The 13,022-nt window shown below is 43.9% G+C and overlaps 1 protein-coding gene across 1 annotated transcript in view; it reads right to left on the bottom strand.

The window, feature by feature from the left end:
- Positions 1 to 9,230, bottom strand: part of LOC123747860 (G-protein coupled receptor dmsr-1) — a 73,087-nt gene extending 63,857 nt beyond the window's left edge. The window contains exon 1 of the mRNA XM_069321709.1: positions 8,908 to 9,230. The gene's annotated coding sequence lies outside the window, so the exon portion shown is untranslated. The remainder of the gene's footprint in view (positions 1 to 8,907) is intronic.
- Between the last annotated feature and the right edge of the window lie 3,792 nt (positions 9,231 to 13,022).

Raw genomic sequence — 13,022 nt, 5'->3', positions numbered from 1 at the left:
AGGTTTAAGTTATAACAATTAACCTCTGTTGTACTTAATTGATCCAGACTGGTTGAATTATTTTACTGAAATTAAATTACACAAACATCTAACGGCAGAGCTGTTCCCGATCCCCAAAATGGTTAATTGAACTTTGAGAAATAGTAGACCTGTCAACCCTGATGACCTATGGCCGCCGGTCACTCCGCCTTACAAGTTAGATCTGATTCGTGACGTCACTGATGGTGACTTAAACTCAATAATTAGAATACTCTTGATATTGTATCCAGTACTATTATACAATACAATTTTAATGCAAAATGAATAAAGGCTAATTTCTCTAAATTACTGAATACTATAGGATGGTTCATTATACAAAACTATGAACAAAGATGCCCGCCATTTGTGACTCAGACCTGCTAATTCCCAGGGGACTGGGCGTTGTGAGGTCAGGTCCCTGCACGACTTCTGGAACCTTCTGGAATAATTCTTACAACAGCCTAGTTTGTTACAACCCCCCCGCACAAGCACTTAGTAAACCTTGTTAATTTGCTAAAAATCACGAGGTTTAGTATCCAAACCCCCAATTCAACTCATGCCACAAACAAAAGCTACCCTAACTAATAAAATTTGACAAATATTTGAGTGTCCAACATCAACATGTTTAAATTCATAAATTTCTCAGCTGTCAACTGACAGCAATCCTCTAACATCAGGAAACATACATCCTATCCTTACTGACATAGCTAAATAACATGTCCCTACTCTATCATCAAAGACTAGCTATTAAACTCTCTTGGCTCTTCACTAGCCAAGTCCATGTGTCCTCTAGAGCCGGCCACACCGTGCTCAAACAAACATTACAGTTATAACTTCAGACTGAACTTTCAGTCATCCGGGAGCGTACTACGGAACTATCAGGTACACATCCGTGTACTAACCACTCCCCATCAATGTCAACCTTGACATGTTAAGGAACACACCTAATGTTTATTACATGTATCTAAAAATATATAAAAAAAAATTCCTATACTATATCACAGGTTTCAGCTGACTGTACAGCCAATTGTTCTCACTCACTAGAAGTGTCAATGTTTATATTGGTCCGCCTCTCCTGTGTTCAAACATTCTGCAAAAAATAGCACAACATAATTTTCCATAACCGTTTGTTCTGGGCTGAGACAATTACACAGGGGCTTCGATTTTGATTACTGACCAATTTATAGAGTTAAATTTTCATATATTATACCAGAATTATTTTAAATCTGTTTTTCAACATTTAAAAAGTATTGTGATTCTAACTCTGTTTTTCAACATTTAAACAAAAGTGTCCAGATGTTCTTTACACAGATGTTCAGAGCCAACTTTGTTGTTTGTATCTATTGTTCATATTGAGTAATCGAGAAAAAAAAAATCGATGCTGCTGGATGCTGAATGTAGTCGCTGACGATGACGGTGTCGATCTTGCTTCTCCCCATGTGTAGACATCAATACCTGGTCCTCTTGTACTCCCATCCAGTACTCCTGAATGACGACAGAGTGTAGTAGAGCTGAGTGCCAAGTGACAGCTGTAGAATACTGTTACTTCGGCCATTAATCTTGCTCTCGACAGTCCACACGCCTTCATATCAATCACAGTTCACACGGCAGTCTTGATGTTAAACTTGACGTCGCAGATGACCACAGCAGAGCAGGACTGGATGTACCAACGGTGTCTCGTAACAGGAGTGGTGTCAGAAGGTCGTAGAGGCGGGTTGCTTGTTTGTAGAACAGGTGAATCTCGTCTTCCATCATTGCTCACGTCATCTCAGGCGTTTCTTGATGTCCCCAGGTTACTAGGCCGTAAACACCAACTGTGTATACCCTCGTACCGCCGACTTTAGGCCAAAGGAGACAATTTTGCGACCTTCTATTGGCGAGTCCCGGTACTCTGTAGGGGAACCGTGCCTTCCACCTGTGACCGCCTTAGTTCCGCTTTCTTGTTACTTCAGATGACGTAATCATTAATCTTCCGGCGAAATTCTTGAGTACTGCTACGTGCTTTCCATTTCTTGACCTCTCCTCCAACACTGCTGGAATGGCTGCAGTCTTGATGACGCAGCAGGTGGGTAGTGGTGATCTCGAGACAGCTACCCCGGCGTTGTATGGCACCTCCGGTGACTGCTATAATGTGGACAGCTCGCTGGCCCTGACAACCTCGTTAGTGACGTGAGGCGTCGGCCGGGTGACTCTTGGACAGTCACTTATCCCCAAAATACTTAGAAATATTCCACGGACTCTATTAAGCATTTACACGCAACTTACTATCCCTTAAACTCCTTCACTTACTATAGTGACCGACCAATAGCCCTAAGTCCAGAGGATTAACTACACTCTAGCAACAACGCCTCTGACTTAGACTAATACAACAGGGAATAACAAAGCTTAATGTACGCACTTAGCCTAATATGCAAGAAAATGCTAAACACTTTGATAAAAAAAATTTTTTAACCGGGGATTGAATGTAAGGGAAAAAAATTAATCTCTAGAACAACGAAAATAAACGGAAATTACTTTATAAATTTAAGTATACTTAATTCAAAAATGCACTCGACTTAATCTTATAATTGCCCTTACCGGCTCGCCGTACCACACCTAGCTTAGGGGCCTCGACCATCTAGGTTCCAACAGAGCGACACGCAGCTTTCAGCAACAATTATGACTAGGGACGACTCAACCTCCACTAAGTGTGCGATCACTTAGTTGTTGAATCGCTGCTAGGTAGGTTACTAGTCCGTCCCTCGGAGGCCGCAACGCCCTTCACGGATTTCCGTTTTTCCTAGCGGTTTGGGTCGTCTAATAACGCCCTCGGACTATCTACTGGCGTCCCACAGATATATCCGCCCCGACAGCCCTCAAGGAACTGCTGTTGAGAGTATGGCGGCTCCCAACACCTCTGAATTAATTGCAATGGGTCGAGTATGGTTAACTGGTTACCTGGTTACCTGGTTGATGGGGTTCTGGGAGTTCTTCTACTCCCCAAGCCCGGCCCAAGGCCAGGCTCGACTTGTGAGAGTTTGGTCCACTAGGCTGTTGCTTGGAGCGGCCCGCAGGCCCACATACCCACCACAGCCCGGTTGGTCCGGCACTCCTTGGAGGAATAAATCTAGTTTCCTCTTGAAAATGTCCACGGTTGTTCCGGCAATATTTCTTATGCTTGCTGGGAGGACGTTGAACAACCGCGGACCTCTGATGTTTATACAGTGTTCTCTGATTGTGCCTATGGCACCTCTGCTCTTCATTGGTTCTATTCTACATTTTCTTCCATGTCGTTCACTCCAGTACGTTGTTATTTTACTGTGTAGATTTGGTACTTGGCCCTCCAGTATCTTCCAGGTGTATATTATTTGATATCTCTCTCGTCTTCTTTCTAGTGAGTACATTTGGAGGGCTTTGAGACGATCCCAATAATTTAGGTGCTTTATTGCGTCTATGCGTGCCGTATATGTTCTCTGTATTCCCTCTATTTCAGCAATCTCTCCTGCTTTGAAGGGGGAAGTGAGTACTGAGCAGTACTCAAGACGGGACAACACAAGTGCCTTGAAGAGTACAACCATTGTGATGGGATCCCTGGATTTGAAAGTTCTCGTAATCCATCCTATCATTTTTCTGGCTGTCGCAATATTTGCTTGGTTATGCTTGGTTATGGTACCCAGTCCAATCAACTCGGAGCGGTCTCCTTTTCAATAAATCTATTTTTTACAGCCTAATCTTACTAACTAAACCTTAATCATATCAGCCCGTATGACCCAAGATTCGCCAATCCCCACTCAAACGCACTGTTGTGAGGCGCACTGCTAATCCTGGCCCGCGGCTGTCTCCTTAGCATCCGCGCACGTGTTCGAATGGCTAGACGCGTGAGCCTTTCAACAATTTCAAACAAAATTGTTGAAACCACCGCTGTGCACCATTGTAACACGGGTTAGGGTTCCTCTCTCTACTTAACTTCCTTCTTAGCCCTCTCTACCCGTATTCTTACTTTTTATTCTCTACCAAGGGACTCCAAAACTTTTACCAAAGCCGACTCCACACCACGTGGTCCTAAGACGATTGACCGACTTAGGATTCTACAACCAGTATGGCGTGACCTAGGCCTTGAGCAAAACCCTAGAGTCGCCTCTACGCTGCCACCACCAGACCAGTAACACAGCAATGATCGAGGTCTGGATCGATCATGCGAATTAATCAACCTTGGGGCTTGATCCCCACTATAACCGATGACCGTGGAAACTTAAGAGTGTGAAATTAATTACACGGGAATGATTCGATGTTAGAATCGATGTTAGAATCGGCGCCCAATCCAACTCTGCCTCGTGTGGACCACGTGACCAGGACAAGTATACACATAACCAAATGGAAACAATAAAAATGCAAATTATTAACTTAATTAATTTATTAAAAGAAAAACTAAAACAAAATCTAAATATGTTCACTCCCTGTCACTTTAACACTCCCTACTTGACCTGAATGACAATGAAGACTATTCTATACATACCAATAGCAACTATACCTCTATGTTTTACCAGCTAAAGATGTTGGGCTGGTCTTGGGGAGAGGTAAGATGGTTGACCTCTTATCCCAGTTGCTCTGGAGTCCACACTGATCTCTTCCTTGTCTGGTCTACCCCAGACTAGAACATTGTATCCTTCCGCCTAGTCAAAGTTCTACCCAGTTACTAGCAAGGTTTAAGTTATAACAATTAACCTCTGTTGTACTTAATTGATCCAGACTGGTTGAATTATTTTACTGAAATTAAATTACACAAACATCTAACGGCAGAGCTGTTCCCGATCCCCAAAATGGTTAATTGAACTTTGAGAAATAGTAGACCTGTCAACCCTGATGACCTATGACCGTCGGTCACTCCGCCTTACAAGTTAGATCTGATTCGTGACGTCACTGATGGTGACTTAAACTCAATAATTAGAATACTCTTGATATTGTATCCAGTACTATTATACAATACAATTTTAATGCAAAATGAATAAAGGCTAATTTCTCTAAATTACTGAATACTATAGGATGGTTCATTATACAAAACTATGAACAAAGATGCCCGCCATTTGTGACTCAGACCTGCTAATTCCCAGGGGACTGGGCGTTGTGAGGTCAGGTCCCTGCACGACTTCTGGAACCTTCTGGAATAATTCTTACAACAGCCTAGTTTGTTACATACTCGCATACACATTATGTGCACATAGACACCCATGTATAGATTATACATGGGTGTATAATCGTGTATAGAGCAATGTTGTGTGTATTCGGGTAACCGCATGTCCAACAATGTGAGGGCTACTATACTAAACATATGTCTGTGTCGTTTAGGCGGGCTCCTTCAAGTAGTGTCCAATCACTTGGGCTGGACGGTAGAGCGACGGTCTCGCTTTCTGCAGGTCGGGGTTCAATCCTCGACCGCCCAAGTGACTGGGCACCATTCCTGGCTGGACGTGGCGTTCCAGCATCTTTTTAGAAATTATATCAATTTCACTCTTGTGGGAAAAAGCCTAAGTAGGCCTATAGGGGAGCAGGCAAAAGTTTTGGTGTATAGATCCTCCTAATACGGAAAGTTGATGCGCTAAAAATCATAGTCGCTCGCAAAAGTGACGTTTTTTCCTATTTTTTTTGTCTTACGTGAGTTTTTAGAAAACTCCCGTTTTCTACTCGTGGGGCCACTGTTAGGTTGGGTTCGGGCAATTTAGTGCATGAGTTGAGTAACGTTGTGAGTGGTGGAGACGATGAGTCGGGTGTTGAGTGCAACCTCATACCTTGAGGTGCTTCCGGGGCTTAGTGTCCCCACGGCCCGGTGGGTACAGGCGCGGATGTCATGGTTTTGTCGCCACCACCAACCCAATATAGAGTATATTTATAACCACCAAAATCACATACAACCACAAAATAAACAGCAGCAAATAGGGGGAACCTACGTCCTCTATTCCCTAGTGTAGTCCCCTAGGAGGACTCAAGGGCCAGATTCACGAAGCAGTTACGCAAGCACTTACGAACCTGTACATCTTTTCTCAATCTTTGGCGGCTTTGTTTACAATTATTAAACAGTTAATGAGCTCCAAAGCACCAGGAGGCTGTTTATAACAATAACAACAGTTGATTGGGAAGTTTTCACGCTTGTAAACTGTTTTATAAATGTAATGAAAGCCGTCAAAGATCTAGGAAAGATGTACACGTTCGAAAGTACTCGCGTAACTGCTTCGTGAATCTGGCCCCCAGGGCTCCAGTGGACCCTAAGAGAGACTACGGCGATGGACTCATTGCCCTGCCTGCCAGCCGGGCTTCTACCTGATGACTTATAAATTATCTCTCCTGACATTCCAATTTTGTGTCGAAAATTGCCTTAAAATTGGGGAATGGAAGTTCACCCCTACTTAACCCTCCCTTGTATAGAATATATGAGTATTTCCTGACATTCCTTCCACTCATAAGTAGAATTTTAGTAATATTTTGTTCCACTTTGTTCATTGTACATGTGGATGTCATTATATGAGAGTTCGTGATGAACGACAAATGTGCTAATTTCACGTGAAATAGGTATTATGGATGGATCTCTAACTATGCAGATGAGACATTTTGTAAGGCAGAGACAAATAAAATACATGTAAATTGAGAAATGTCTTTAGTTGTTATATGTAAATTTAAAGAATAAAGTTGAGATTATTTTCAACTTTAGAGAAAATCATCACATTCATGCCATTGTGATGTCTTTGTGCTGGGTGATGTGCAATTTAATAACGTTGTTGTTGACGTATGTGAGACCGGGCCTCCTGGAGGTGATTGTGAATGAAAATAATGCAATAGTGAAGGAGAGAGAAGAGAGCTCAGAGTAATAAATATAAATGAAGGCAGTCTTAAGAGTAGTCTTCAGAAGCTAAGATGATAGAGGGGTCAGTGGAGGGTACAAACACAGTCCAGAGAAGAGTAGATGCGGCCTGACGGGTTAATTAACATTTGAGTGTCTCATTCTTATTTGTGGATGTGGCGCGCTGGTGTGCAGAGGAGGAGATGAGAAATGTGTAACTAAGAGCAGAAGAAATGGTTGAGAAGTCAAGTTAATAGCATGAGAAATTTATGAGACCTCAAGGGATAAGAGCAGAAGTGGATGAGAAATCAAGAGTTAAGCGCAGAGGAAGTGGATGAGAAAGCAAGATTTAACAGCATAAAAAATAGATAATCTAAGATGCGTTTGTGGATTACAGAGAATAAATTATTACAGTATGGGAAAATCATGGAAACCTGTTCAAGTGCTAAAAAATCCTTAAATATTAAAACTGAGAATGTTTGGTATTACGAACTAACAGTGGAGAAGAGTATGCAGACGAGGAGTCACAATAACGTGGCTGAAATATGTTGACCAGACCACACACTAGAAGGTGAAGGGACGACGACGTTTCCGTCCTTCCTGGACCATTCTCAAATTGATTGTCGACCTGAGAATTCGCGAAGAATATGAGGAACTGAAGGCTGGAGCACCAAGAGGATGAACGGACACGGGGGACCACCAACTTAGCAGTTAATGATGACGGTGATAAGTGCCGAGGTAAAATTATGTTTGACACATTAATGTAAAATAATTTGCCGATGAAAGCTCGCTGCACGCGCCAGAAGTTACGTCACTACTGAAGAGAAGGAACTGGGAGATGTTTGAACTAAGGAGCTGCTGGTTCTTCCCGGTCTATGGAAAAGTACATCGCATTTTGACGTATAAAAATCTCCCCTACGGCCAAAACATACGTTGATGTAGGCACAGCGGCTCGCAAACCTCATGTGATGTCCCGTTTTCTGTTCGTGGGTCTTCGGTTAGGATAGGTTCGGGCAGTTTAATACATCAGCTTAGTGACGTTTCTGAACGCTCGAGAGGTCGGACTGGCTTGTTATAGGGTTGATATAACGAACGGGTATTTGGCTTATGTGGTTCTTCAACCATATTTCCCTATATTCCCTAGTTCCTTCTCCCCCTAAGAGCTCGTTGTGATTATATTAGTAACAACAACAGGTGCCAGAGTGTTGGAAAGGAAACTTTGGGATGTTCATTGTACAAAGTTTATGAGATGTCACCCCTCCCCCTCTCCTCCTCCTCCCCTCACCCGTCTTCCTCTCCCCCGTCTCCCCCATCCCCCTCTCCCCCTCCCCCTCCCCCGCCTTCTCCCCCTCTTCATAAAATGTTGTTATGCCGAGATAATAAATATGGTGTGATGTATATTTGGCGGCAAGTGTATGTGGCCGCTCTTGATGACCCGCACCTTCTGCCCATCCGGGCCGGGTAATGCCATTTTTCAGCATCCCTTCACTAAACTTATTCAGTTGCGCGTGCGCGCATGCATGCTAGCACACACAGAGTACAGAGAGCATAGAGCACGCTCACAGTAGTTGACAAATGGAATGCATTAGGCAGTGATGTGGTGGAGGCTGACTCCATACACAGCTCAGATGTAGATATGATAGAGCCCAGTAGGCTCAGGAACCTGTACACCAGTTGATTGACAGTTGAGAGGCGGGACCAAAGTGCCAGAGCTCAACCCCCGCAAGCACAACTAGGTGAGTACAACTATGTCAGTACACAGGGAGGCCTCGCGGCCTATTTTTGCCTCCATAACCCCGGATATAGTGGAGTTCCGTAAGTTGGCCAGTTGGTGCTCTCTCTCTACGGGTCGTAGCACCGTCGGAAGACACCATTGTCTGTGAGAAATGTGCCCGGACTTGGCGGCCCCTTAATCATTTTCCCCCTTCTCCAGGCCACCATTGTGGGTCTCTTAAGGAGGGCGAAATCGGGTGGTTTCCATAGGATTCCCTCATCCCACATGTCCTGTAGGCTTTTAATTATAAGATTACTCACTACTTTTAATTATAAGATTAGTTTTTAATTATAAGATTACTCACCTGAGATGAAGATGTTCACAGCTCGTGAGAGTCTCAGGTGAGTGCAGGACTCACACTTATAACTAAGATGCTCACATGTGAGCTTCTCGAGTGAGTAATGAGGTGAGTCTTGTACTCAAGGTGCAGCACAAGCTGTGGACCAACTTGTGTGTGTGTGACGGGGCTGTGTGTACGATGCTCTCTTCTTGCTATTTGTCTTTGGGTCGTCCGTGATCCACACCCCAGCGGCTGGGCTGGGGTGTGAGGGGGGGTGGTGGTGGTGGTGGTGGTGGCTGCAGCACGAGCCTCACCTCACAGCCACATCCTGTCCTGTTTCCAACGCATGATCTGCAATGAAATAACAAAGTTATATTTTGTAGTGTCTTGCATGTAATTTACGAGTTTGTAAATGATGTCCAAATCTTTATTTTCTTTTAAATTGGGATTCAAGGCATAAGTCTGAAGTTATAATCATTTTTACTGAATTCTAAATCTAAATTATTGTTTTCCATCAGTGAATAGAATCTTGAATAGTCAACTTGTTTAGAGCAGCTAAAGTAGAGTCTGTTCCAGCAAGACACGGGCGGAACCCCAAGCCCGGCCCAAGACCAGGCTTGACTTCTGAGAGCTTGGTCCAACAGGCTGTTGCTTGGAGCGGCCCGCAGGCCCACATATCCACCACGGCCTGGTTGACAACCCACCAGTACACTACGCATGTCAGTTGCTGGCCAGAATATGTAGAGAATATGCAACTTCAGTGTGGAATCAGCGCTTATGAGATGCGAAATTAAATGAGGAGAACTTATCAGGAGGAAGTCACCTAGATGAACCAAAAGGATTTCATAAGGATATAATTGTTCACATAAGGGAAGCGACTATAATTGGCAGCCATATATATTACTCTACCAGTAATCCCATCGGTAACAACCAGCGAGTATTTCGAGCGGGGATTAATCGGCTGTCGAGTAATCTGCCACTAACGAAGACAGACGGCGCGAAGCATCGCTATCTGATCCATTTTCTAATATTTGTTCAAGATCATCCATGTCCGTCTCTCTGTGTCTCAGGTCTCCCTGTTGTTACAGTGCCCCCTCCCTCCCTCCCCCCTCTTGAGACGTGTTGAGATATGTCGAGAAGGTTAGTTTAATTTGTGTCATTAATATGTGGAGACTTGATAAAGGTTCAAGACGGACCGAAACGTCGTCGCTTCCTTGGCTTCAGATGTGTGGGTTGTGTACATATATGTGTGTGTGTGTGTGTGAGTTGTGTACATATGTGTGTGTGTGTGTGTGTGTGTGTGGGTTGTGTACATATATGTGTGTGTGTGTGTGTGGGTTGTGTACATATGTGTGTGTGTGTGGGTTGTGTACATATGTGTGTGTGTGTGGGTTGTGTACATATATATATATGTGTGTGTGTGTGGGTAGTGTACATATATATATATATGTGTGTGTGTGTGTGGGTTGTGTACATATGTGTGTGTGTGAGTTGTGTACATATATGTGTGTGTGTGTGTGTGGGTTGTGTACATATATGTGTGTGTGTGGGTTGTGTACATATATGTGTGTGTGTGTGTGTGTGTGGGTTGTGTACATATATGTGTGTGTGTGTGTGTGTGTGTGAGTTGTGTACATATATGTGTGTGTGTGAGTTGTGTACATATATGTGTGTGTGTGAGTTGTGTACATATATGTGTGTGTGTGTGTGTGGGTTGTGTACATATATGTGTGTGTGTGTGTGTGTGAGTTGTGTACATATATGTGTGTGTATGTGTGTGAGTTGTGTACATATATGTGTGTGTGTGAGTTGTGTACATATATGTGTGTGTGTGTGTGGGTTGTGTACATATATGTGTGTGTGTGTGTGTGGGTTGTGTACATATATGTGTGTGTGTGAGTTGTGTACATATATGTGTGTACTCACCTAGTTGTGTCTGCAGGATCGAGCATTGACTCTTGGATCCCGCCTTTCGAGCATCGGTTGTTTACAGCAATGACTCCTGTCCCATTTCCCTATCATACCTGGTTTTAAAATTATGAATAGTATTTGCTTCCACAACCTGTTCCTGAAGTGCATTCCATTTCCCCACTACTCTCACGCTAAACGAAAACTTCCTAACATCTCTGTGACTCATCTGAGTTTCAAGCTTCCATCCATGTCCTCTCGTTCTGTTACTATTCCGTGTGAACATTTCGTCTATGTCCACTCTGTCAATCCCTCTGAGTATCTTATACGTTCCTATCATGTCCCCCCTCTCCCTTCTTCTTTCTAGTGTCGTAAGGCACAGTTCCCTCAAGCGCTCCTCATACCCCATCCCTCGTAGCTCTGGGACGAGTCTCGTTGCAAACCTCTGAACCTTTTCCAGTTTCATTATATGCTTCTTCAGATGGGGACTCCATGATGAGGCGGCATACTCTAAGACTGGCCTTACATAGGCAGTGTAAAGCGCCCTAAATGCCTCCTTACTTAGGTTTCTGAATGATGTTCTAACTTTTGCCAGTGTAGAGTACGCTGCTGTCGTTATCCTATTAATATGTGCCTCAGGAGATAGATTAGGTGTTACGTCCACCCCCAGGTCTCTTTCACGCGTCGTTACAGGTAGGCTGTTCCCCTTCATTGTGTACTGTCCCTTTGGTCTCCTATCTCCTAGTCCCATTTCCATAACTTTACATTTGCTCGTGTTGAATTCTAGTAGCCATTTCTGTGACCATCTCTGCAATCTGTTCAGGTCCTCTTGGAGGATCCAGCAATCCTAATCTGTCACAACTCTTCTCATCAACTTTGCATCATCCGCAAACATCGACATGTAGGACTCTACGCCTGTAAACATGTCGTTAACATATACAAGAAATAGAATTGGTCCCAGCACCGATCCTTGTGGTACTCCACTTGTTACTGTTCGCCAGTCCGACTTCTCGCCCCTTGCCGTAACTCTTTGGCTCCTTCCTGTTAGGTAGTTCCTTATCCATGCTAGGACCTTTCCCCCCACCCTCGCCTGCCTCTCGAGCTTGAACAGCAGTCTCATGTGCGGTACTGTATCAAAGGCTTTTTGGCAGTTCAGAAATATGCAGTCTGCCCAACCATCTCTGTCCTGTCTTATCCTCGTTATTTTATCATAGAATTCCAGAAGGTTTGTTAGGCACGATTTCCCTGTCCAGAACCCATGTTGATGTTTGTTCACAAACCTAATGTTCTCCAGGTGTGCAACCATCATTGCCAGAGGCACGCTGAGGGCCTGTGCTGCTTCTTTTAGTATCCACGGTGATACTTTGTCTGGTCCAACTGCTTTAGTTGCATCTAGAGTTGTCAACTGTTTCATTACCTCCTCTGCTGTCACCTCTATATCTGATAGTCTTTCATCTAGGGTAACCCCTTCCAACAATGGGAGCTGCTCAGGCTCGGTAGTGAACACTCCATGGAAACTGGCATTCAGTGCCTCGCAGATTTCCTTGTCACTTTGAGTATATGCCCCCTCTGTCTTCCTTAGTCTTGTCACTTGGTCGTTCACCGACATTTTTCTTCTTATATGACTGTGTAGTAACTTAGGTTGTTTTTTCGCTTTGATTGCAATATCGTTCTCATAGTCCCTTTCCGATGTTCGTCTTATGTTAATGTAATCGTTCCTAGCTCTGTTGTATCTGCTTCTGTTGTCCTCTGTTCTTTGTCTTCTGTACTTCCTCCACTCCCGCCTGCTGGCCATTTTTGCTTCCTGACACTGTCTATTAAACCATGGGTTATTATATTCCTTCTTATTTTTTCCCTTTACCGTTGGTATAAATCTCTCTTCGGCCTCCTGGCATTTCTGTATGACTAGGTCCATCATATCTTGGACTGTTTTTCCTCTAATTTCTTCCTCCCACTGCACTTCACCCAGATAGTCCCTTATCTTCACCCAGATAGTCCCTTATGTGTGTGTGTGTGTGTGTGTGTGGGTTGTGTACATATATGTGTGCGGGTTGTGACACCTTACAGGTTTCGTAAAGGGTTGTGTGTGTGCATGGTGACCTGTGTTACCACGACGACGTGATGGGTCTGGGAACTAATGTACGTTTCTCATTTTGATTTTCTTATCGTGTGTGAGGGAGGTGAGGAGGATGGTGAGTCTTTCTACTGTTGCTTCTCCATCATGAGTATGG

Source organism: Procambarus clarkii, chromosome 10, assembly GCF_040958095.1.
Source record: "Procambarus clarkii isolate CNS0578487 chromosome 10, FALCON_Pclarkii_2.0, whole genome shotgun sequence".
Classification (NCBI taxonomy): domain Eukaryota; kingdom Metazoa; phylum Arthropoda; class Malacostraca; order Decapoda; family Cambaridae; genus Procambarus; species Procambarus clarkii.
The sequence above is the reverse complement of the archived record's forward strand: the minus strand, read 5'-3'. Positions and strand labels throughout refer to the sequence as shown.